Source organism: Stegodyphus dumicola, chromosome 2, assembly GCF_044657685.1.
Source record: "Stegodyphus dumicola isolate Sdum_Otavi_A_Nest chromosome 2, ASM4465768v1".
In the NCBI taxonomy this organism is placed as follows: Eukaryota; Metazoa; Arthropoda; class Arachnida; order Araneae; family Eresidae; genus Stegodyphus; species Stegodyphus dumicola.
Genome location: NC_140769.1, coordinates 234,116,479 through 234,144,389, shown reverse-complemented (window position 1 = coordinate 234,144,389; position 27,911 = coordinate 234,116,479). Strand labels below are relative to the sequence as shown.

At 32.9% G+C, this 27,911-nt stretch overlaps 1 long non-coding RNA gene and 1 other non-coding gene across 2 annotated transcripts in view; one reads left to right on the top strand and one right to left on the bottom strand.

Annotated features, from left to right (window-relative positions):
- The window catches only part of LOC118196382 (uncharacterized), a 610,915-nt gene that overhangs the window by 455,314 nt on the left and 127,690 nt on the right, over positions 1–27,911 (top strand). The window lies entirely within an intron of this gene.
- On the bottom strand, positions 17,156–17,229 carry TRNAK-CUU (transfer RNA lysine (anticodon CUU)). The gene has a single exon. It is a non-coding gene; the product is annotated as a tRNA-Lys (tRNA).

Here is a 27,911-nt window from a genome sequence, read left to right as displayed (position 1 = left end):
TATAGGAGATCTGGCGTGAATGAAAGTTTTCACTAGTATTTTACTAAATATTGCCTATATTTAAAAAAATTAATGAAACGCTCTATAAAATCTCATTTAAATTCATAGTTTTATATCTCATCTTACTCAAAAACATGTGTGTTTAATTAAAATTTTATGTTTTTAAAAAAAGTGCTTCGTATGTAGGCACATACCTTAACAAATTTTTGAGTAACAAACTCAACGATTTGAAAGCGAGCAATGGCAACAATCTACGGGGGGAAAAAGAAACCTTTTTATCTCCAGAGCGTGGAACTGTGTATCGGAAATTCTAAAGATAGGCTCATTTTAAATTAATAAATGGAATTATGTATAAATAAATCCTCTAAAAATATATGACCTGAAGACGTCAGGTTTTCTTGATTTTCGCTTCATCTGAATTTTAGGAAATTAAGAAGTTAAGCAAATATCACTTGAACTGTACTACACAGCTTAATGCGAAAACTAAATATCTTCTCATGTAAAAACCTTGCAAAAAAGTTAATTATGTCATCTAAATTCCCCAGTGTTTTAATGGCAGGTATTGCAATTAAGCCGTGTCCTGAAGACATCTGCAATTCGCAGGAAATTCATTATCTTAAATCATTGTCTTAAATCAGATTAAATTGTTTTGAGTTAATAACATTTTTTTTTTTTTTTTTTTTTTTTTTTTTTTCCAGTTGCGAACGATGAATTAATTTTTTGGGCCCGTTCGGTATTTGGGCAGACAAAAGAAATTTTAAGGATGCAGCAAATATAAATTTGCGTTATTTTCATTTAAAAATATATTTTATTCAGTCACAATAGCCATTTGATTTCCTGTCACCTGATATCGATGACGCATCATTAATCATAATTGAAGAATTCATAAAAAAAATTATTAAATAAGTAAACTATTTGAAAAGGTCAAGATTTAATGACATTAAAATGGAAAGGAACTAACTTTTAACGTATAAAACTCAGCGTCTTATCTATGTCGTTGTTAGCTTGTCACATATTCAAAACTGATGAATTTAACACCTTACTCCATTGTATAAAAATAAGGAATTTTCATGTCCTGGCATCCTGACGATTTCATGCCAGAACCCTTATGCAAGTTGGCGACTATTTAGGCCTCCGTATGAAGGCCCCGGAGTATTGATGAAGGCCAGCACAGAGTATTGATAAAGTTTTATGCTGGGACAGCTTTATAGTTTTATGATAGTCGTCCATTCTGCAAAAAGGTTCCGTTATATTCAGTGCAAGTTGAAATTCCCCATCCGCTTGGAAAAGTAGTTTCAGATAGATGGACAGTAGTTTCAGATAGATGGACAGTAGTTCCAGAGCATGGATAAGTAGTTTCAGAAAGGTGGACAACATGATGTACTCACATAAAATTTAAATCTTAAGGTAAGCCAGATTTAGAAAGAGATAGAAAGCAATGATTAATTTGAGTTACTTATTATTATGACTAAGCTTGTGGAGGCTGCTCATGTCATAAAAAACATGCTTTTCTACAAACGTTTATAACGGAAAAATCCTCGATTTTACATTTCACACTGTTATCAAGCAATCTTACGTTAGGTTTCATTGTAAGAACTCCATCTAATAAAATTATTCGGATTTTAATGGGCAATGAATAAAGAAAAAAACAAGATGAGAAAATGAAATTAACATTAGAAAATTTAAAAAAAAAATATTTAGGAATTCTTCGTTATTTGTGTGAGAACGAAAGATAACGTTTATTCGTTTTTCATAAAGCAAACATCCTTAGGGCAGAGAGGCAGTTCGTTTAAGGTAAACGATGCCTACATTGAGCTCGTATTATACGAAGAAGTGCCTCGTATTTACATTACACATGGATATAACCACGAAAATATCCGTTCAGATAGCGTGTTCACTGGGATTCAAAGACAGAAAATCCAATGTTCAGAGGTCTTATCCATTTCAAATGAACAGAAAATAAGTTGCGAAATTTAAACTTTGACTGGGATGCAAACTCCTCGTACCGTTATATTACCGAAGACAGAAACCTTCTGATAATAATCTTGTAAATTTATGCAAATATTTCTAAATATATGATAGTTGTAAAAATAAGTATTATTGTAAAAATATATAAAGAAAAATTCAACATCCCTTAAACTCCATTTTTCCATTTTAATATGAATATTTCCTCTTTATGGCCTAAAATAGCAATGGTTTATAATAAATCTCTGGAAACTGCGTCATTTCAAAGCTGTTAGCCATGATATGACTTTAACATAAAGCTGCTAATGCAGGCAATGACATAAGCGTGTAAGATTTCAATCTGAACCGAAAGCTTTTATTACTATCCAATCCCGAATAATGAAAATACTTTTAGGAAATGTAATTTTATCATCTTTACCACACTTTCTTTTTAAATGCCTGACATTGCTTCTCTTGATTGCTTCCAGTTAAGATGTCATCACTTACGTGTCTCTTTCATAACTTTATAATATCATATATGTAAATATATAATCCTAAGATGTAGAATCGAATAAGATGTAATCGAGGCTTTGTTTATTGTCATGTGTGATTGTGTTCTTCTGAAGAAGTATTTTTTGCAACGCATTAAATTCAGGACCACGGCTAGGAAGTGACTGAAACTACGTATCTACACACTATCAAAATCTGCAACACTAGTCATGGTTGAATATAATCGAAACTTCTCCATCCAAATAGTCGCATGTATTTCTATTTTGATTTTATGTTTCATTGCAGTATAAACTTTATAAAAAAACGTAATATATTACATTTGAATTTTCAAATGGATTGCACACATTTAGAATCAGATACGCAATTCAAAGGAACATTTCATTTTTTCTTTACTCATTATTTTAAGACTTACTGTTGAAACAGGTTCTTCTATTTACAATAAAATTAATGTAAAATTCCTTACCTGCTGCATCTTCAGTGTTCTCGACGCCAGGCTTCTAATAATCACGTTTTCCAGTAAGAGTTTCTATTACAATTAGCAGGCCATCTTGTCTTTTAATTATTTATTGAAATAAAAAGCTAATATACACTATTTACAAGGTAGGTGATAATTATTTTAAAACAGTACATTTTTAGTTCTGAGTCTTTACGCTCCTCAGAGCGGTTCCAATCTCGACTGCTTCTCGGAACTTAATTACAGCAAAAGTAAAGGAAGAGATGCCCGCCACCTAGTGGCAAGAATGTGACATCCTCCCACCTTTTGATTTTACCTCGATAAGATGGGAAAATCAAAACAAAATTTATCAATAATCAAACAAAAATTCAAGTACAACTTTCACAAATATGAAAAGTAACTAATGCTCTAAAATTAATACTTACAAAGAAGGATTACACATCTAAACATTTTCTGCATTACATTCATACCATATCCAGATAACATGTTCCAATTGACAACTGTTAGGACAATTAAATTTCTAAAATACTGAAAAGAAACAAAAATTAGTATAGCAATTTAAAATATGTAAGAGGTTTTACAGTTTTACGTCCATATCTAGTTTGATAGTTCATATCACTGTAACACTTATCCGCAGAGTTTTTTATGTTCATGGTGAAGTCACTAAACAAGTTAGGTCTATCAAGTTCGAGAGGATAAATACGTTTCACAGGTCTTAGGAGTTCACCCGTTGCAGTTTTCACTTTGACAACACGTACTTCGTTGTCTTTCCCAGGATATAGTTCTACAACACGACCTATTGGCCAATCTATTCTCTTCTTGTTGTCGCTGCCGACAAACACCAAGTCATTTTTGTTGATAGTCCGAGTAGATCGTTTAGATGGTTTTTGCACTAGGATAGCTAAATATTCATCACGAAATCTTTTGCGGAAATGTTCTCTTAAGTTCTGCAAGAACTTGTATCTTTTTGTCAGATTAATGGTATCCAGGTAGTCTAAGTCAGGCACTCCGACGTCGTGCACATCTTGTAGAAACATTGAAGGAGTTAGTGCCGTAAGATCATTTGGATCTTCTGAAAGGTACGTAAGGGGTCTTGAGTTGATTACTGATTCGATATCACAAAGTATAGTCAACATTTCCTCATAAGAGACACAGGACTTGCCGAGAACATTTCTCAACATCTTCTTCACTGTTTGTACCAACCTCTCCCACCAACCGCCCCACCATGAAGCAGTTGGGGGATTAAACTTCCACTGTATTCTCATACTAGTTGAATTACATTCTATTTCTTTCCAATCTATCGATCTTAAAAGATTTTCAGTTCCAACGAAATTAGTGCCATTGTCGCTGTAAATAATACTTGGACGACCTCTTCTGGCAATAAATCTCCTTAATCCCAAGATGAACGCATTTGTTGATAAACTTTCTATCAGTTCAAGATGTATCGCGCGATAAACCGCGCAAGTAAAGAGCAAGATCCATGCCTTTTTTCCTTTTCTTAAATAAAGAAGACCGGCTACATCGACTCCGGTCACTTCAAACACCAGAGCATCTCGAACTCGATCTTCAGGAAGAGGTGCTGGAACAGTCTCTATATTCTTTGCGCTATATCTTCTACAGCGAACACACTTCATAAGAACTTTACGTACTGTTTTTCTTCCTCTCAGGACCCAGAATTTCTGTCGAATATTGGCTACTACGAATTGCACACCAGCGTGGGATAGTCGCAAATGGTAATCTAAAATTAACCTATGAACTAAGTCATGATTTGAGGGCAATACAATTGGACAGAGAAAATTTTCTTCTTCCTCTCTTCTTCTAGTAATCTTGGTCTTTAACCGAATAAGGCCATCTGAGTCAAAAAAGGTACAAAGGTTGCTAACTTTAAGTTCTTTGCCAAATGCTTCTATTTGTATTATCTTGCATATTCTCTTTTCTACAGTTTCTATTTCAGGGACCGTGAGTTCTCCTGATTGTTTAGAATCTGGTCTTCTGCAGTTGTTGATAAATCTGCATATCCAAGCAGTTATTCTTAACATTTTATGGTAAGATGAATATTTCTCAAAAAAATGTTCTACCCTTTGCGTATTTAGTGCAGAAATGACTGATTTCCTTTTTTCTGAATTTACTATTTCCATGTCCGGTATTTCCCTTTGTCTTGGCCATTCTTCCTGATTTTTCTTCAGCCAGTCGGGGCCCTCCCACCATCTAACTACTAAAAGTTGTTTGGCGGTGCAACCTCTTGATGGGAGGTCAGCTGGATTTTTTTGTTCCAGCAATATGTTTCCACGTTTTTGGATCCGTCAGTTTCCTAATCTCCCTGACTCTGTTTTCCACAAAGACAGCCCAGACAATCTCTTCCCTTTGAATCCATGTCAAAACTGTTGTAGAATCCGTCCAAAAATGCGTTTCCATATTTTGCCATTGCAAACCATTTAAAACAGAAGAGCATAGTCTGGCACCTATCGTGCCAGCTATCAATTCCAGACGAGGGATCATAATAGATTTTACGGGAGCTACTCTAGACTTCGATGCCAACAGATGAACTTCAACTCCAGAATTCGTCACAGTTCTCAAGAAAACTGCAGCAGCATACGCATTACTACTGGCATCACAGAATGTGTGAATGATGCAGAACTTCCTATTGTCCTTGCTGGAATGTATCCAACGTAGGAGGGATATTTCTTTTAAGAGAAAAAGGCTTTTATACCAATTCACAAAATTTTGTTTTGTACTCTCGTCAACTTCAGTATCCCAAGAAATTCCTGTTTTCCATAGGTTCTGCAACAATATTTTAGGATACAAGAGAACAGGACTCACAATACCAATAGGATCAAATATTTTGTGTGTTACAGCGAGAATTGTTCTCTTCGTTATTATACCCATTTCAAAATCTTCTAGCCAATTCAGATTCAAAGTTAAATTATCTTTCTGACAGTTCCATAACAGACCCAATACGGGTGAAATAGTTTCCTGTTTCAGGTTATCTCCATTATGTAACCAACCTCGAAGATTAAACTTTCCTTCATTCATTATTTCTCGAGATTTTTCGATGAACTGAATCATCTCGGATTCTTTGTCAAAACTGGCAACAACGTTATCTACGTAGAAGCTACGCAAGAGTTTAGCTATTATCTCCGTATCATATGAAGAATTTTTCACGTACTTTTGTAGATGGAATTCTATAACAGCTGCCAAAAGGAAAGGACTACTCTTAACCCCAAATACTACCCTAGTATGACGGAATATTTTCGTTTTCCTTTCTTCCACATCATTCCACCAGAAAAACCGAAGCCAGTCTCTATCTTGAGGCCTTACACTGATCTGTAAGAAAGCCTTTTCAATGTCTGCTATAGCAGCAAACTTGCCTTCCCGAAATCTCAACAAAAGAGATGGAATTAGTTCTATCAAATTTGGTCCACACTCCAAACACTGATTTAGAGAAGGAGACGATTGTTTCCTCGCAGACGCATCAAACACCGGTCGAATTGGTGTTGAGCTATTTTCTTTGATCACCGGTCTATGCGGTAAATAATGTCCATAGTCAACCGCAATATTTTCTTTAACTTCTTCGATCACTCCTAAGTTACACCAGTCATTAAAAACTGCATTGTATGAAGAAAATAAATTTTGAGATAAAAGTTTCTGGGTGGTAGATTGTAGACGTTTCAACGCTAAATCCTTGTGAGTGGAGAGTGGTACATGATTCTCCGCCCACGGAAGCGCGACTTCATAACGCCCTTCTTCGTTTAGAGATACAGAATTTTCGAATTGCAATTTTGCTTGCAAATCCCTTTCCTCTCTAGCCTTTTTTGTAACTGGATCTGTTATTCCGATAACATCAAGCCTCCACAGTTCTGACAACGTGGCATCAGAAATATGTAAAGATAACGAAAGCGTGGAAAAGGAATTTTCTATTTCATAATTGTCAGTGTTCGCTTTCCCCATAACTGTCCACCCAAGTCTTGTACTTACAGCAACTAATCTTCCCCAAGGAAGAACTTCGATTTTACCTGTAAATAAATTTGCAGCAACATCTGCCCCTAACAACAAATTAATCTCTTGGGGGTTCTCCTGGAATAATCTGCAATTTCCATTTTCAAAAACATCACTGACGTAAATTCCTCTTCTTCTAAGTTCCCCAATCCAGTGTATATTTTTGATTTTAGGGACCGAAGAACATATTTTTCTTTCATCCAATACATTGATTTCGCAATTATACCGTTTATCTACGCTACCCAATTTTATTCTATAACGTTTATGTTTTTCCGAAACTTCTATGCCGCCGAAAAGTCCGTGGGTTACACTTTGTTCACCTAAGCTTCTTAATTGTAACCTTTCTGCTGCATACCTGCTTTTGTATGAGTTTTGACTTCCGGTGTCAATTATCGCTCGAACAAATTGGTTATTCCCTCTTCCATATATGCGAACAATTAAAGTTTGCAAATATACTTCTGAACATCCTGCTTGATTTGAAAGTACTTTATTTTCTATCTGTTCGTCTTTTTTAATTTCCGAAACCTCGACAGAAGGATTTTGTTTATTACACATAATAGTTGCATGTTGTTTTTTACAAATAGAACAAGTTATTTTTGTTCTGCAGTTTTGAGCCAAATGGTGTAATTTTAGGCATTTATAGCAAGCACATTTTCTTTTTAAAATGTCCCTTTTTTCTTGTAATGATAAGCCGGAAACGAAACTACAGTCATAAGTCTTGTGAAATTGATTACAGAAGACGCAGTTCATATTTTCCTCTCTGCATTCGGATTTTGTAAACAAATCTGTAGCGGTCGGAATCTTTGGTTTATTATGTCTATTTGAGAGACCATATGCGCTTTTCGTTGCAGGGGGGGGGGAAGAAGACTGTCGCCGATCGGATACTTTTTGCTGTTGCGAAAGCGTTGACCTTGTGCGTTCGCGGGATGAAAGTTCTGCGTGTAAAAATGACATTAAATCTTTTATGTTATAATCGGTGCCAACATTTTGTGTTCTATGAAATTCAAGCGTTAATTCTGAAGGCAATAACTTCAAAATCATCGGACACAGCAAAGCGCTGTAAGATTCCGATACAACATCTAACGCTTCGAGACATCTAATCTGTGTTTGTACTTTATCATACAAATTACGAAATGTTTTTATGTCATTCCCATTTTTTAATGATTCAATATTCAGCAAATTATTCATGTGCGCATTAATAAGAATGTCTCTCCTTCCAAAACGGTCGTGTAAGATTTGAATTGCTGAATCATAATGTTTTGGCGATAACGGAAGTCCTTGAACGCAGCTAGCAGCTGTTCCTCCTAAATATGCTTTCAGGTAATTAAATTTGTCTACTTTGTTCAATGATTCGTTATTATGTATTGAGGACTCAAAACTATTCCAAAAAGTAAGCCATTGACTACTGTTCCCATAAAATACGGGAATCGAAAGTTTTGGTAATTTAACATTAGGTGTATCTTTTATATTTTGCTGTGTGTTCGGTGCATTTAAGTCATGATTAAGTTCCTTATTCCGTTTCTTAAGCCTAAATTTCCATAACGTTACCTTCTCACGATATTGTTCTGTAATTTCGAATTCATCTACACTCAGAATTGGTTCAACTTCTACATCGGCATTAGCTAGTGTTTCGGCTTTAGCATTAAGCTGTTCTAACAATTCTTCGAGCTCATTAATACTACCTTCAGATTTATTTAATTCACTTTCGATTTTCTTAAATAGTTTTGTAACGGCAGTTCTTAAGATACTTCTTTTCTTTTTTAATTTATCTACTTCAGCCATTATCTTTCTTAGATTCAAACATTTACACAAAAAATATACGTCCCATGAAAAACAAATATTTAACTCTTACTTAGAAAACAAAATTATTCTTTTGCTGAATACTTCAAGAACAAGTATTAAAATCTTCAATTTTAATATTCAGCTTTTGAATTCACTTTATTAGAACTTTTCAAAAAACCTGGCGTCCCTGTTCGGGCGCCATAAAAATGTTGCATCAGGTTCTTCTATTTACAATAAAATTAATGTAAAATTCCTTACCTGCTGCATCTTCTCAACGCCAGGCTTCTAATAATCACGTTTTCCAGTAAGAGTTTCTATTACAATTAGCAGGCCATCTTGTCTTTTAATTATTTATTGAAATAAAAAGCTAATATACACTATTTACAAGGTAGGTGATAATTATATTAAAACAGTACATTTTTAGTTCTGAGTCTTTACGCTCCTCAGAGCGGTTCCAATCTCGACTGCTTCTCGGAACTTAATTACAGCAAAAGTAAAGGAAGAGATGCCCGCCACCTAGTGGCAAGAATGTGACACTTACGTTGCACAAAAATGCATCTTTCACTTCACTCTCTGTTTATGTCATCATTTTCTCTATAGCACGTGTACTTGTGAGAAAATGTTTTCAAAGATGAAATGCACAAAGTAAATTAAGAATAAAAATCTTAATGAAAATATGAAAAACTCACTAAGAATTGCAACTACGTCCATCAAGCCATATACTGTTGAGTTAATTTAAAACCAAAAATTGTTGGAGAACGCAATGTTTTATGTTACCAATGGATTTTTCAATTTAATTATACTATATATATATATAAGTTTCTTGATAATAATAGTTGTCTTACAATGCAAATTTGCCTGATTACTTACAGATCAGTAAATTTACATTTGGTAATCGTTAGGCGTTATCGGCGTAACTACTATAAAATTACATAAGCACTGGTTTTACATTTAATAACTCCATTTGACCCATTCTGGCGGATTACATACAATAACAGAAGTAAAGGATGATTAAATTTGACAATAATTGGTACTGATTAAGCGACCTGCCATGAAAGACACAAATATTAAAATCAAATCTCACAAAGCAAGAAATTTATTTTTTCCTGATTACTACAGAAAGATTCACAGAATCCTGGGAAGGCAATAAAACGTAGCACGGCCTCCGACCAACACTAATGTTTTGACAATGCAAAGAAAATTCCTCTTGCAACACTGCACGAGTTATATATAATTTCGCTTGTTTTTAATTATTCTTGCGAATGCTTGACGTAAACGCCAGGTTTTAGCAAATGCATGTGAGCAAATCAAAGGGAAAATAGAAACTAATTTTTAACTTAAACTGTTGGTAAAAAGTAAAATAGCTATGACATTTTAATTATATACCTGAATTATTTTTAATTACATAGCTAACGTTTTGACAATATTCTATTTAGAGCCTCAAAACGATCTTTTCTCTTACAATGGTTCTGGGAATCTAGACGTTTGGTCAGGCCAGATTTACATTATTATCGTAATTAATGAAACATATTTTCAAAGACATACATAGCAAACTTTCTACTTGGAAAAGGAAAATTAAATTATCATTACTATTATTAACCCTCTAAGCGGCAAGGCCGTATATATACGGCCTAGAATACTTTTTGTGATATCGATAAGAACGTATGTATACGTGCATATTAAAATATGCCAAAGAAATTAAGGCAATATATCAAAAGAAAAAAAAATTAGGTACGAAATTACCAGGAGAGTTTTTACATTAAAATCAAAAAAATAATGTGTTCTCATAGTAGTTTTGGAAAATTTGTGCTTTCTTAAGGAAAACCCTGGCCGCTCAGAGGGTTTTAAGTGTCGAAGGAAAATTAAAAGTACTTTTTATTTTTAAGACATTCTCATAAAAGTTATTGATTCAAAATTTATAAAATATGGAGATTATTTTGCACTTTTTTATTTGAAAAAATTTATTTACTGAAGTTTAATTTTTTGCATTATCTGCAATTTAAAAATTGTAATTAAGTGATTTTTTTGTGCTAAGAAAATTAAGCAATGTTGTGCAAATCACAAAATAATATCATCGAATGGCATTTAAAAGGAAAAAAGTCGAATTATTCTAATTTGTCAATTTTTGTCGTATATGTTAAACATTTTGACTTTTGTTTTTTATAAAAAATATAAATTTTTTCTAAATATTTTTATAATTTTTCTAATATACGTATCAGAGCAATTAAAGAGTCATATTTCATATTTTATGCAAAATTATTTTTGTTAATTAAAAAATAAGAAAACATAACTCATCAAGTATGCATCATTTAAAAAAAGTTTCTTAATTGGAAGTATACGACCAACGATTGCGAAAATAAAGACCAGATAAGGACTTTTGCAGACACGCTGTACAATTTCAACTGCCGTAGTAATGAAAATTGATACCTTTTAAATTTTAAATCTATACTCTAGAATTTTCAAGTTAGGAACACTTATCCTTGTATTATATATAACTGTTTTAGCAGTATTCCTTAACGAGGCGCAATAAGCAAGTAATTAATCATTTATTAATGTTGCAAGCAGCAGACAAAATAAAACAACAAAAAGTATTTTTAAAATGTTCAGAACTCGCATGAATTCTCATGTGCTTTACATTTTATGCAAATAATTATTACATCTATAAAATTCATTCTCATTTATCGATTAAGATTAAAACAAATTTCCCAGAAGAGAAATGGTTAACGACTTCTCAGGCTATCTCTCGCCCAGCAATTGCGAATCTTCCTATTTAGCTAAGAGCTATGTTCAAACGAAATGCATCGTTTCGAAATTTACTAAATTAATGCAATTAGTACCTTCGTTAAGATAAATTACAATCGCAGTCTTTCGATGGTGTGGAAATATTTTTCTTTCTTTCGGACGCATAATCGGAAGACGATAATACTTCCACGATACGTCGATGAAGAATTTAAAGACGATATCCATGCTGCGAGGAAAAATGACCTGAGCAGAGGAGTTTTTTTTTATTCAAGCTTTTTGCCTTTAATGGTAGGAAAAAGCTAGGTGAATGGCGCAGTAAACAGAAAATGCTTTCCCGAGCTAAATTGCGTGGAAGAGGGAGAGAAAAAAAAAAGAGAGCTAACTAGAATACTCGGACCCAAGAGAAAAAAAATCCTTTTATTCTTTTCTCTCGCAAGATTTTTAAGTGCAGACTACTGCAAGAATGAAATATCCCTTTCAATGGTAAGGAAGGGAAAAAATCAGCCTGCACTTAATCGTTTTTAAATTCTAAGCCAGGTTCATTTTTTATGAGAAATATCCCACCCCAAGTAATAAGACGATAAAAGCTGAAATTCATTTTGACTGATATATTAACTTCACATAAGACTTTAACAGAGCAAGCGTCATTTACAGTTAATTCAAAATAATTACTTCTTGTTTTTAGCTTTTATGTTGGTATTTTTTAAATAATTTGTAATGTTAAAAATCTTATAATTGTACTAAATTCTAAACCGTTCAAGCTATACAGGATGTTTCAGAATGATCACGCGACTAAATACTCGTCAGGATAGAAACAGCTCTTATTTTGTAGCAGCATTTAGGCGACTATCCATGAAATAAATCAGAAAATCTTTTAGACTCCAACAAGTTCTGACGCACCTCTAGATTAAAAAATGTACGAAATTTAAGTTTTTTACGCTTCTTTTCTGTAAAAAAGAGTTCAAATAAATAAATTATTCACATAAATAAATAAATTCTAAATACAAAATAATATAAGTAAATTATAATTAATAAGTCTAAATATTTTTTTAATAAATTACGAAAAAATAAATGAAAAAATGTAATGTTAATAATTAACCCTAAAAATGATCAAAATCACAATTACAAAGTACTTTATCTGAAAGAAAAAAGAACAATAGCATTTTGTGATTCTGAAAGATTGTACTTCTAAATGCAAAGATTTTATGTATAAAGTATTCTTCCCTCCTTTCTGTATGCCTTCGTGATGTAACTGGAAACTCGCTCGACCTGTACCCCGGAAGTCGGGACTTCGAATGCCAACGAGGGCACTGGACATTATTTTCATGTTTCTCCATCGATATAACCTAATAACTCTACAACTTACATAAAATATATGTACGAAATATTGCATCGGCATTTTAACACCATTTTTAAGTACGGTCTCCCGAACGTTAAGAATTTCAAATCTTATTCATAGTTTTACCATTTTGCATTTTGGTCAAAGCTGACGAAAGTAGAATATATAAATCCAAAACAGTAAGATAATTCGGTTTACTAAAATGCAAATTTAGATTAAAACATTTTTATCTTTGCATTTCATATGAAAGTGTTCTCCGTTCATCAAGAGGCTGCTATAACAACAACTTTACTCCAAATACGCTGAGCACCAAACAGATTTACGAAGGCGATGATATATTATTTGATCCGTTATTTGCCTTATTTACTACAGCAGAATTGCATAAAATGCGAGTTTTCAGCAATATATCAGCTCTTTCAAAATACGTTTAACAGTATTTTGGTTATTTGTTGATTTGCTTAGCACTTGTTTACTTTATCCCTTCCAAGAAATGCGAACACTGAAAGCTCAAAATTAATATATGTTTAAAAATAAAGACAGCTGTTGCATGATGTAATTTCAATTTTAGCATAATAGAGATCATAAAGAAAAAAGGAAAGAGAGAGAAAAGGAAGGTAACTTATATTTCTGAAAACACTATTAAAATTGAAAAGATTTGGGTTCAGATAAAGAGATAGCGAAACCGGTAAAGAAAATTTTTAAAAGGGTTTCGCATAAAATCTTTAAATTGCTCTATTCTATCACAATTTACCTCCAGGTTCCTTATAGGCATTCTTTCCCCTTTCAAATTATCAACACACTATAGAAATATCTCATTTTGTCTTAGAATTGTAATAAGAGAAAAAGTATTTTTTCTAATACTTGAATTTTAATTTCGTGATGCTGAGAATTTTGGCATAGTGTGCAACGTGATTCTTTTACCAAAAGAGCATACGTGCTGTAAGTTAAACATAAACCTTAATGAGTGCTTTCTTTGAGCTTAACAAAACCGATGAAGACGATCTATGAACCTATGACATGTGAGGAGAAAACATAACTTGAAGATTTGAATTGGAGAATCGACGATTAACTTGACTGGTATGTCGGCAGGTATTTAACGGCAACATTTCCACACATTATATCGCAGAACCCCGCTGAAGATAATCATGGTAATTGGCCACGTCCATAACCAGGACGTCGTCAGGTTATGGACACAGTCTTTTCACATACAAACACAACTTCTGGGTTTCTACCGCAGGTTAAACTTTATGCCCCTCCAGCACTGCGCAGCCGCAAGGGAAAATGCTAATTTCCTAACTAAATAATATGGAAATATTTGAGCTACCCCCGGTTGTTAAGGATCTGTATGAAATAGGCTGACAACTAATCAGGAGTTATAAATAATTTTATGCCTATTTCTGTCTATTATGTTGACAGGTTTAATGTCCTGATTAAATGTCGATAGACAGGAATGAATGTTGGTTGGATTATAAGAAGTATAGACTGAAACTGCGCTACATTGATAATTAAAGTTGACGTGTTGAACAAAAATTAATAATGTATTACAAGACTACTTAATTACGGCTCTTTAAAATCAATGCATTAGTTTATCAGTTTATATCTGCAATCATAAAAATTATTCCATTAAAGAATAAAAATATATTCATTAGGCTATATAATGCATAACATAAAATTTCTACAATCGGAAAGAAATGCATTAGGATGGACATTTAATAAAAGTCATTATTATACACATGACGTTAGAGGTACTGGAATTTTATTAATGGCCCGCACTTACCTTAGGTAAAAAATAGTTACGAACAATACATAAGGAATTAAAAAATAGAATATAAAGGGAGAAACAAAATATTATTAATAAATTAAGTAATGATACAGAGATAAGAAACTAAAATGAAATAAATGTGTCACGAAAATTAAATGATATCACAATAGCAGATATGCAACTGTGATATCAGAAATGCGAAGTTCTGGGTTAAACAGTAGAATGCAAGATCAACTGGATTAGCGAAGTATACAGGTCTCAAATAATATTATAAGGAAACTTAATGCAGGTACATATGAATAGCTCGTAATTTAATTACGTACGTATTCTAAGAAAAGTAACGCATTCAATCAGGATATGAGATAAAGAAGTAATTTGAAACCGAATTAAGTGTAATTGTAGGAAGAGTGATCAATCTGAGAAGCATTATACGTCAAATAATACTATGCGCATGGCAACTCTTAAGAGGATATTACAATGCGAATAAAGGAGTATCATGCCCAACAATAGCGCATTACGATGTAATGTTTATCCTAAGTTATTTTTAAAGCTCCTTTCCTATCCATCCTAATTTAGCTTACAGTTTCCTACCAGAATGTGTTTTTAGAATCGCGTTTAATGCAAATGAGTAAGAGTAATATTTAGATCGAAGTTCCACTGACATCCATGACAAGAGAGAGCATCAGAGTTTCTGACCCCCTAACGTGCGTTTGCCTTTTGGCCACGTCTCTGTAAACTGTTACTATGTGTGCAAGCAAGCCTCCACATTTATTTAGCATTAAGCCTGTTCACTGCGACCGCTCGGTGACAGAGCGAGATTCACGGCTACAACCGGTTTCTCCTCCTGCTGCTGCTGGGCTCCGATGATGTAGGACCTTCTTCTGGTCGTTCTCACCTCGGATGACGCATGTATGCCAATTTTTTCTTTTTCGTTCCTGTTTTCAACTGCCATCTCCTTATTGTTTGTAGAGTAATGCATTTCTCCTAGAAAATAGAAATTGGTTCTGAAGATTCAACTAAAATTATCTAGCTGCTGACTTCTGCAGTAAATTAATGATGTTCTACGACTTGAAATATCCTCTAAAGGACTTCATGCGCACGTGTAACCACTTTCCTGATGCTACGAATATTCGCCTCGTGTTTCTTCAAAAATATATTGGAATAACCAGTCAACTCAATTTCCTCCGTTATAAAATTTGATATTTTTTATCATGAAACTTTGTTTAAAGACGATGTACTGAGATTCACTTTGATTGGAATATTACGCGTTTCTTGTACGAAAGGTTAGGATTCAGAATGGTAGGACTATTTCTTTTAGCCGCTATTCGATCACGGTTAATAAGCTTCTGTCTGGCGACATTTACTTAATTTATGCTGGTATTAATTCAAAATTTTATGATGTCAAGGTATAATAAATATTACTTAGTTCACATTATTTGAAGTGACATTCTTTGGAGGTAAGTTACTTTAATTTTATATTTCGTTCAGATCACACATTTCATTCTGCACGTTATCAAGTATTTCTGGCTTATTGTGCACCTCATTTTTTATTACACTATGTTCGGCCGAATTACGGGCCCTTGATAGCTTCGCTAGTTAATTCGATATTTAGGGACCAACTAGTTAGATTTATGTTAGCTTCGGCGATATCTCTTTAGTTAAGCATTAGTTTAGTTCTTATATTTACATTTTTAAGCCCAACTGGAGGCTTTTTGTACGCTCTGAGAATGGAGCCGACTGTTATTCTTTATTTTGAGAAATAAAGGGTAATTAACCCTTCTTTTAGGTTTCTGTCACTGAACTTAAGCGATTATTCGCTTAGCTGTTTACTAGGTTCCTTCACACTTAAGCTGTTAGATAAAAGGGTTGAACCCCACAATCTTTTCCATTCAAACTCAGCAATATACTAGTCGCCCCATAGTTAGGATTAATTCTAAAGATGGTTAGTGTGTTGGGGGCGCCTTTGCCATCCATTATAAAATTTCTGGCGCCTCTCTCAGTTCTACTACATATTGATCTACCTATCTAATTTTCAGGAAACGTTAATGGTATATTCAATGTTTAATATTAATACCAGGCTTAATACCTAATGAATGAAATAGTTTTCTGTTGGTATTACAATTCAGGTTCATGAGAAACAGCATCTCATTTGGGGTTCTGTCTTCATACCACTCGGGAGTTTCATTCCATACTTTTACATCCAACACACTTCGCATACCATGATTTAATTCAGAATTTGAGAAATACCGGAGCTAGGTTTCCGTGGTATCTGATTAAATTGAAATCTTGATTTATACGCTTTTAAAGTTCAGCAAGTTGCTTTGCGATAACGTTAATTGTGTCTTCCACAATTTTATTGTCAGCTAGTAATCGTAAGGCTTACAGCTATCAGATATATGAGTCATTTGAAAGTAATACGGATAATTTTTTGTATCACAAATACCAATAATAGTATCGCGTTTTAAACAGTATTAAAATAATTATCCTAATAATTAGTCCAACGGAGCAATTTAACCAGATGGAATATTAATTTCGTTTTGGCATTTTGCGTTGATTCACTATAAATGTCGGTTCAGTTGTAGAGACATTAGGTTAATTGGAAGCAGGAGAGATGAAAAATGAGCAACGCCCTCGCCGGGAATTGAACCACGAATCCTCTGGAATAAGCGCCCAGCGTGCTGACCACTACACTACGAAGGCATGCTAAGAAGGCGGGAGAAATACCTCATACAGTTTTCAAATTGTTGCTACCAAATGTTAGAACTCTGTATTATATTTAAGAAATTAAATAATGAAGAGTCTGCATACATGTATATATGTATGTTTCTCGCATTGTGATAAAACAATGGTACCTAGAGCCATCACGTTTTGAATAACGTACGTTTCCACCCGAATATGGGCATTTGGAAGCCCAATTTGGAATTTGTTTTATTATCTATTTCATATTTTGAAACATTTCAACGAATTTTCGATTAACAAATTTCAAAGCGAGCAATAACAACACAGTACACACACAAAAAAAAAAAAAAAAAAAAAAAAAGCATTTATATTTCTAGCGCGCGAGACTGTGTATCAGAAAATCTAAAGATATGCTCATTTTAAAATTATTTTGCGATATTGCTGTTGAATTGAATTTTTTGTTATAAGTTATTGAACATGATATTTGATAAATAGTAATATATATCTGAAAGCTTTCAGTCTTTTGACAGAACAGGACGCTGTTGCCATTCACAGTATATATCCTTTCTTTTAATCAAACAGTTCATTTTTTATCTACTCGTAACAGGCGTTTAGGTGGAACAATGAAGGTTTTAGAATTGCTTTTACATCCAACACACTTCGCATACCATGATTAAAGAATACTGAATATAATCTCATAATACAAAAATAATTTATTCTGATTTTGTATCTGATGCAAAAAATGTGATGCATAAGTCATTAAAAGATAAATACAACTTTTGCTTTGTAATGATCTGATTTGGTACAGTTTTAGAAATCGAAATTAACCATTATATATAAAATAAATACGAATAAGCTAAGCAAATAGGATCTTAATAAAAGGTATAGATATGAATTACGGAATAAAAAAATCAAACTTATATTAGTGGAAAAGCATTATTAATAGCTAAAAACACATAATATTTTAGAAGTATAAAATTCTCACTTCTGAATGCCACAAGTAATGTGTAAACAAGCCATAGTTTGTGCAAACGATTAAGTAATCATTACAGTAGAAAACAGCTTAGTTGTAAGCAAGCACGCTTTAAATTCCGATTTACTGATAGCTTTTAACACTAATCATATTTCAGATTCACGTTCCTATACTCAAATGAGTAGGAAAAGCATAAATGAAGTATTTCCAGTCTTAAGGCAAAACGACTGGTTGAAGGACACGTCTCACTTTCCATCGAAATCATGTTTAACAACCAGTTTTAATTACCTAATTCCGCTCTTTGCTGAATCCTATAAATGGACACTTGCTTTTAATGCAGTCTGAAGTCGAATTCCAGCAGCCAACATATTCCTGTCTACATTTCAGTTTATTATTGAATCCAGGGCTTGCGATAATGATCACTTAAGAGATAATGCTGTTCATGAAACTGGAATTTTGCATGTGGGAAATATCATCGTTCAGCAAATGAAATGCAAGCTACTTCATAAATATTTCGTGACTGTTATGTGCTTTTGGAATGTTAGCTAAATTAAATGTCACAAAGCTATTTATGTAGCAATTTCAATACACGAAATCGTTTTCTTAATTCGCTCAGAATTTGGATCTTGTCTAAAATCCTTAAGATGGATAATTAGGTTAACGTACGTTTTTATGGTATGCGAGAATACTACCTCTGGCGGGCATATTATTAGTCCAAAGGGATTTGAATCCCGAAGGACTATTAGTTTCATTTTCGCATTTTGCGTCGGAGGGATAAATGTCGGTTCACTTTTCAAACTGTTGCCATAAAATGTTATAGTCCTGCATTATAGTTGAAGAAATTAAATAATGAAAATCTGCGTAAATGTATGTATATTTCTCACATTGTCATAAAATAACGGTACATAGAGTCATCGAATTTTGAATAACATAATCCTCCAACGAATATGAGCATGTGGAAGACCAAATTTGAAATTTGAAATTTGTTTTATGATCGATTTCCTATTTTTAAAACTTTGACGAATTTTTGATTAACAAACTCAAGGATTTCAAAGCGAGCAATGCCAATGTTGTGCAGAAAAAACATTTTTATCTCCAGCGCGTGAGTCTCTGTATCGGAAATTCTAAAGATATGCTCGTTTTAAAACTATTTTGCGATATTGCTGTTGCACTGGATCTTATGGTTTAAGTGCGAGGAACATGATATTTAATAAAGAAAGGTAACACACAAAATGTTAAAAAACGCCCCTTTGGACGTAATTTAAAATCTGAAACATTTCAGATTTTTTTTTTTTTTTTTTTTTTTTTAAATTTTCTATTTCGAAGACCATTACGATAAGTGAGCATAGCCTCTCCAGCATATCAGAAGCTATAAATACGCAGTACTGTAGGATAATATTACGTTAAAATTGTCAAATAATCTGATATAATGTATTATAAGTGCAAATCCTTGATAGCGAGTGTATTAAGTAGTTGATAACGTGTAGTTAATGTAAAAAAATGCACTACAAGAGAAAAGCATATATACTACTAATAATAAACATTATTAATAATTATTGTTGCTATTATAATATTTAATACATCTTCATTGAATGATGCTATGGAATTCTAAAAGAGATTTAGATCTATTCCTTATAATCACAAAATACCATTGTAACAAATGTAAGCATACATTAAATGCCGCATTTTTATGTGAAGGATGCATTCATTAATATAATGGAACTAAGAGTTAATATTAATAATTCAGTACCATCAGGATAGCAGATTTGACCTTCTCTCTCAACCCCAAAATGTTCTATTAGCTAGTTTCTGGCCTCCATAGGTCAATTGATACCATCCGTTTGGCGGCCCACCAGCGGCCGAACGGTAAAGTCGCTGAACACTGGTAGTTCGGTCCGAGGTTCGAATCCCGCGAACGGGCTGGCTGCATGGGCGTTTTCGTGGTTTTCCCCATGTGTAACGTGTATACGAGTTAGTTTCCCTTAGAAAGTCCTCCACAAAGGCATGCCTCCCCTTAGGCAGATAGCCCTAGTGTGCTTTGCCATAATTAAATAAACCAAACCAACCATCCTTTTGGCACCAAGCTAAGAATCTGTAAGAGCATATCCTAAGAAAAGCCCAGTTCTTTGCAGGGATACAAAATCTTTTCACGAAGTACCAATGTCAAGAATTTGCCTTATTTTCCCCCCTCTTTCATGAAACACTCAAAATAGAAGTTGCACAGATAGCATGCCATACTTCATGAAATTTAGAGCAGCCAAAGGAATATTTTAAAACTCGTGTAACGTTGAAGAAATTCAACATGGAGGTGCCTGAGCATCGTACAAATCTTCACGTAGCTTTGCAAATCACTTTTGGAAATGATAATACTCATTCAGATATTTCGGGCTTGGAATACATACATTTCATCATTTTTAAAGTTACGGTTCAATTCTCGTGTATAATCAAAGCATAGTCCAAGAATGAATTCCAGGAACCGTACAAACAGCTTTCTGAATCTTGGTGGATGACTGCATTCTCCAGGTACATAGACTTTAAAGGAATATATGTCAAATAAATTTTATTGCTAATTGTTTTGCCAAATTAAAAACTTTCCAGGAGCTTTGTAAATATACTTTAAAAAAGAATGCACAAAACTGAGTGCTTATCGCCATGTAGCCATTTTCAAATTAAACCCAGAACATAATCTATTGTCTGTGACTATTTATTTTACCATCACTCTTCCGGATTTCCTCTTAAAATTATTCCAAACGCTTTTGCAACTGCTAAATTAAATGTCATCTCGAATTTTCAGTATTCATTTACGAGCTGTTACCTTTAGACCTACTGAGCTGTTCTAACTAAAATTGGCATCAAAATTCTTTCGTAACTATTAAAGTTAATTTGTGTTATTTTTATAAGCAAAGACGAATCTGAATATTGTAAACATATTCGTTATTATGATTGCTGTAGTTACGAAACGAAGACAGTTATATATAAACTCATATATTGGTAATATTAGCAAATATGTTTAGTTTATCATCCAGCTTGTAAGTTTTAGAGTAATATTTTGCCTGTATATTCAAACAACTTCGATGGTGATACTTGGAAATGCTTGTTAGTCAGACAAGAGTTTTTTTTTTTTTGCATTAGATGCACTATGTATTTATTATGTAGCTAGATAGATATATGTATATAATAAATGACATTAGAAATATATTTAGTTACTTAAAATAACAAATATTTATGAAATTTATCAGTAATGTAGCAAGTGATATCAGTTGTAAATTGAAACTATGTAAGATAGTTTAGAAATTATTAGAAATTATTAGACATTAGAAAGCGAAATAAAGGTGTAAATTATGAAGAAATACGGAAGTATATGTCTTTTTATATTTCTCAATTCTCAATCTCAGTATACAGATTTAGTTTATTAGTGTAAACAAGATCTTATGTGGTATGTCAAAATCTGTTTCAGCCAGCAATTTATAAGTCCACGTGGATGGCAAATTGAAATCTTATGTCATAAAGAATGAAAATATGTCATTTAACTCGCAATTACAAGCTGCTTTTATGAATAATGCAAGCGATAGCCTGACGTAACGTAACATGAAAAATGGACAGACTAGACTGCTTGTTTGTTCAACTATAACTGATGTCACTAACGTTAATCCATGGATCTTATAAAAAATAGACTAACCCAAATGGGTTTTCTCCCTCGTCTGACGCGTTGCCGGCTGTCACCTTGATCACATCCGGAGGAGTAGGGACGACTTGCAGAAATTTAACATTGGTTGCCTATTGCAGCGTGTATAATTATCAAGAAAAAGCTGTATGTAGCGCCTCATTTCACAAATTAGAATTTCTATATATTTTTATTTTTGAAATTGAGATTGATTTTTAAAACTTTAGCATATTTATCAAGCATAATTAACGTTTCAAATAATTATAAATCTATTGCATGCTTTTAGGGCTGGATAATTTTTAGCTTTTCCTATGCTGTAAGGAAATTTGTAACTACTTCTTTTAGAAAATGATATTTTAAATCTGAACTAATAGAAAATTTCAAACAAGCAATTTTCTCTTGCAATTTTTATGCTTTTTATTGGTGTAAATAAGTAAAAAGTACTAAAATATTTAAAAACGAATTTTTGAAAGTTTTGTTTAAAATTCTAAATTGTGCTGCTTTTTTAAAATTATAGATGAGTATTATAGCACAATTTCTATAAAGGAATTTTATTTCAATTATCTTTCATAATACATCATAGTGATAAACACTTTTGACGCCTTAAAAATTTTTATACATTTAATTCTAATATTAAAATTGTATTTAACCGTAATAATTAATTTTGCTTGTATTTTATAGTGACTATTTTTTTAAATTTATTTTTAGTTCTGCATAAGATTTTTTTTTATTTACTGTTAATTTAATTTATTAACCCAAAGCGGCGGTCACCTAGAAAGGCTATTAGTTTCGAAGCTGCATTTTGCGCTGTTTTACTATAAGTATCCGTGTCTCCTTGCACATTGTTGTTACCAAATATTATCGCCTTGTATTATATGTAAAGAAATTAAATAATGAAGAAATCTGCATGAATACATGTATGTTTCTTGCACTGTGACAAAAACGACAGTATCTAGAGCCATCAAATTTTGAATAATGTAATTCTCCAACCGAACATGGGCATCTGGACGGCCGAATTTCGAATTTATTTTAATCTATTTCATATTTTGTAAAAGTTTAACGAATTTTTGATTAACAAACTCAACGAGTTCAGAGCGAGCACTGTATGTAAAATAGCAGTTTTATCTCCAGTGCGGAAATTCTAAAGATATGCTGTTTTCAAATGTATTTGGTTTACGGGCGAAGAACATGATATTTTATAAATATAGGTAACACCCAAAACTTTAAAGAAAGGTTCCTTTTGGGCATAATATAAAATTTGAGTGCTTCTAGATTTTATTTTATCTTTTTTTCCCCTTCATTACGCTTAAGAAATTTTATGCTCCGAATTTTATGAATTATTAAAATAACTAATGCACTTTAATGTTAATAATTTAATGATCCTATAATCAAATAAATATGATCGTTTTGTAATGTTATTATTGTTTGAAAAATCACTGCCTGAAAATTTTCATTAATTTGTTTTTAAAAAATTATCAGATCTTGTTTAATTTTACTTATTTATTTCAAAGCATCACGTACTATCAATCTTATTTAATTTTACTTATTTTTAAGCAAAATTAAGTTCATAAATTTTGTGCTTAGAGTTTTTACCGTTTTACCAAAGTAAAGATGTTTGTACAAGAACTACGCGTGAAAAAAAATGCGCGAAATGCATTAAAAAGTGCTTTAATGAGATATAGTAAATCCTATTTGAAAAAAAAACTGTGACTTTCATAATCTCATCACTGTACAAAGTATCACATTTCGGGCGTTTGTACCACATAAAAGAGTTATGTGATACAAACGCCATAAGTTTCAATGTTAAAGTAAACCAGATCGTCCCTACTCTTGCTTGCCGACATGTTGGTGACACACGCCCCGCCCACTGGGTTAGTCTATTTCTTATAAGGTCCATGCGTTAATCTTCACATTATCTTAACGTCTAAATTTTGATAACTCAACATTTAATATTTAGGGAGAATGTCCCTAACAAGCAAATCTTGAAAAGATGCTTATTGCTTTCTTTCGAAATGAAATTTAGAAATATTTTTCAATATTTTCTTCAATGTACATCGAACTTTCTTTTCGAAAAGCTCGAAGTTTGGATTCTATTGTCAAACATTGTATGGCGCATGTTGTCAGATTATATACCTAAGGAATTCAATAGCTGCATCTAAGATTATTGTAGGGTATCTAAGACAGCTTTCTTGCCATACTTTACTATGAGTTTCCTCCTTCAATTTTGTGTAATGGAATGTAAGTAATGATGGCCAGAAGTATATTTTAACTCCTCAATTAAAATAATATACATTAATTAACATAAAAAGTGCGAAAAGACATATTTATACGTCAGGGAATCAATTACAAACTTTCAAGAGAGAGTGCAACTAGACAATAGGAAATCACGCAGCAATGCATTCTCGAAACGCTTTCTTGGAGCGGTAGCAATAACACAAAACACAAGAAAGGAAGGACACGAAAAGGGTGAGAAAATATGTTTATTATGCTCAGTAATGCAGAAAATAAGAAATAAGAGCAAAGACAGACAGCGATTGTCATCTAAGAATCCTATCCCATGTTGAGGATACGTTTCGAACACCTACTTTGATGACGAACGTCCTTTTTTGTTCTTACGAGGGCTATCCAGAAAGTAGATTACGTTTTGGAATAAAAAAATAAACAAAGTATAGGAAACAAATTTTATTATATACAGATGAAAGCCACACTCAAATACTACTTTTCTACATAGTCACCATACAAATTAAGGCATTTATCGTAGCGATGTACGAGCTTGGAAATTCCTTCGTCGAAAAATTCGGCCGCCTGCGCCTTCAACCACTTCGTTACCTCTTCTTGCCTTCCATCTTGCACAAAACTTGTGGTAACCAAGCTTTTCGCTGATGATTTCGTGCAACAAACTTCGCGAAATTTGTGGAAAACTCAAAGAAAGTTCCGTTATTGTGAAATTTCGATTTTCACGGACTTTAGCATCGACTTTTTCGAGAAGTTCGGCGGTCACTATGCTGGGTCTCCCACTTCGATCTTCGTCGTGAACATTGGTTCGGCCATTTTGAAATCTTATGACCCACTGACGCACTCCACCTTCAGTGATAATGTTGTCCCCATACACTTCACGAAGCTGCCGATAGATTTCTATCGGTTTACAGTTTTTTTGCAGTCAGAAACCTTATTACTGAGCGCACCTCGCAGGATTTTCAATTAACGCAGACATTTCAAACCGTCACAGTATCTGAACGGAGCACAGCACGAACCTCTCACTAGCACGGCTAGATGCAGACTGAGCTGCGCAACGCTCTGACCCCAAGATGGCCGCGCTAGCCCCGCCCCTAGCGGACACAGACGGAAACGTAATCTACTTCCTGGATGGCCCTCGTATTTTTCGGTTTCTGCTGCACTAAGGAAATAAAAGCTGGACTCTTCAAAATAACCAAATCTGTTTCAGAAATATTAACAATTTCATTTAAACATTTAGAAGCACAAAACTATTAGCTACTTCATCTTATCTTATTCTGATGCTACCATTTTGGCAAAACGCAACCGTACTTACCTGTACACATCGCTCCTGGAAAAGAAACATATCCATTTCTCCCAAGGACGATGTAGCAAATCTGAAACAAGTTATACGCAGAAAAGAAAGCAATAGAAAAACACCTAGTGAGTTCTGAAGGAAATACAAACCCTCTCAGAGGAATATAAAAAAGATACCCATTATCTATTAAAATAATACATAAAAATATAGCACCGAAACTTAGTGGCAATAAATACGAATACAAAGAAAATAAAATGAAAGTTTTATCGAAAAAGATACTTTGGTTTCTTCGCAATAATATAATTGGTAATATAAATTAAAACAAATTAAAATTTAATTTTTAACAAACACGTATAAAAGTAAAAAAGCAAATTTAATTCCTAAAAAATCCTAAAATAATTTAAAAATTTTTTTTTAAAAATGTGCAAATATTTAAAAGATTTAATTCTCGAACTAATCTACAATATCATTTAAATTCAGAAGCATAAGCATATCAAGTGAAAAATCAATCCATGAAAATAAATTCACTAATTTAGCAAATTAAAATTAAACTAAATAATTTTTTTAAAAATGCATAAGTGAATGACAGTAGAGTAGGCAGGAGACAGACTTATCACGGGGACGTTGCCTCCAAACCTAACTCTCCAATCATTCAATTCGTGTTTCGTCATTCATGTAGGCAAGGGTAAAAGTCAAAACCAAAAGTAATACCAATAAAGTGGTACCCTTAGAAATTAACATTTAAGAATTAACATTTAAGAATTAAATTTAAGAATAAAGTTTTAAAAGGAAAATACTAATGAAGTCTTTTGAGAAACAAGCAAGTAAAGTCAAGAATAAAATGAAACTTTTTTTAAAAAAATTAAATTTAAAAAAAAATTAATTCTTGATAAAAAAAAACTAAAAACCAATGTATTTTAGAAAGCCTTGTATACAGAAACCTCCCCGACACGAATATTCATTTCAATAAAAAGAAACTAAAAAAGAACTAGACATAATCCATATAAATCAATAAGAAACAAAAAGAACTAATTCACAATTTTTAAAAAAACAAATATATATTTAAAAATATAATTTCATATTTAGAAAATACTTAAAAACTACATAAAAAATTTTAAGAAATACTTAATATATATTAACGACGTTTGGGAAGGAGGAACATTTTCGGATTCTCGATAGGTAATCTCGATAACTTGTCAGTATATCCATGAATTGCACTTCTGTGCAACCCAACTGTTCTATTGCAACGTTGCAATGGCAAAAGTGATCACGTCAGTGTAGCTCGATGAGGCGCAACATAGGTTAAATATACCGAGAGATTTTGATCCGAAATTATTTGCAGCTGAGCACTAAACATTCAAACATCAAAATTATTCAGAGTTTCAATCATAGAAAAAGCCTCACATTCAATCGTAGATAATTTTGCTTGGAATTTGGCTTGGAATAAGTATCTTGTTGAGAAATGAAATTGATATTTCTTTTCCATTTTCGTGGTTTTGAATTAAGCGTACTCCCATAGGCACCTACTATATAAAGTAGAAACAGACAGTCGTAGAATTAACATTTTCATGCTCATGAATTTCAATGAGCTCAATGAATTTTCAAACATTTTCCCTCTATTTTTTAATCAAACGTAATATTGTTAGAGATGAGATTTTATTCTTATATTAGTCGAAGGAAATAATATTTGAAAGAAATTAGGAATGTAATCTCAGCAGTAAGTGGTATGAACCAGAGGACTTCGAGCTTCCATCTTAGCCAAACTTAGAAAACTTCTGAGGATCTGGATAATACTAACCAGACATGATATGTCCTAAAAATTTCCTTTTATATTTATCAAACTCACACTTCTCTAAATTCATAGCAAGTCCAATTTTGCGTAACGTTTAGAAACCTTAATCTATGTGATGAAGATGATAAATCCACGTCATCATCGTTAGAAGAATGAAAACTTTTTGTGATGTGTGAAAACTTTTCCATAGATTTTCTTATCTTGCTTCTCCACAGTTTTCTTACCTAATTGGAAAAACTACGATTGGTAGTGTCAGAATGTGTTATGAATGAAGTGTAATAGTTGACTTCTTCTTTCATTGGAATCTCCCAACAGCCTTAAGTCAGATATAGTACACGTAATAAATAAGCTTTTCCTTTAAGTGAGGATATAGTACACATAATAAACAAGCCTTTTCTTTAAGGAATAAATTACATGCAATTTTCATAGGATACGCATCCAAGAATAGTGAATTGGAATTGGAATCATCACACAGTGTAATACTTCCGTCTTTCTTATTTACCATTAGATGGGCCCAATCATTGTCATTTAGTTCATTTAGACCATAGTCTAGCATTTTTCTACCTATCGTTCGACTTCATCTTGAAGAGAAATGGGAATACGTCGGTTTAGTGCGCAATTGGTAATAACATGTATAGAATGTCCTTCTACCTGTACGTGACCTGGTTTACCAGATAAACACATCTGGATATTTCTTCAGAATTTCCAACATCCCTCCGGTGTCAATAGGTTATACTTCTTT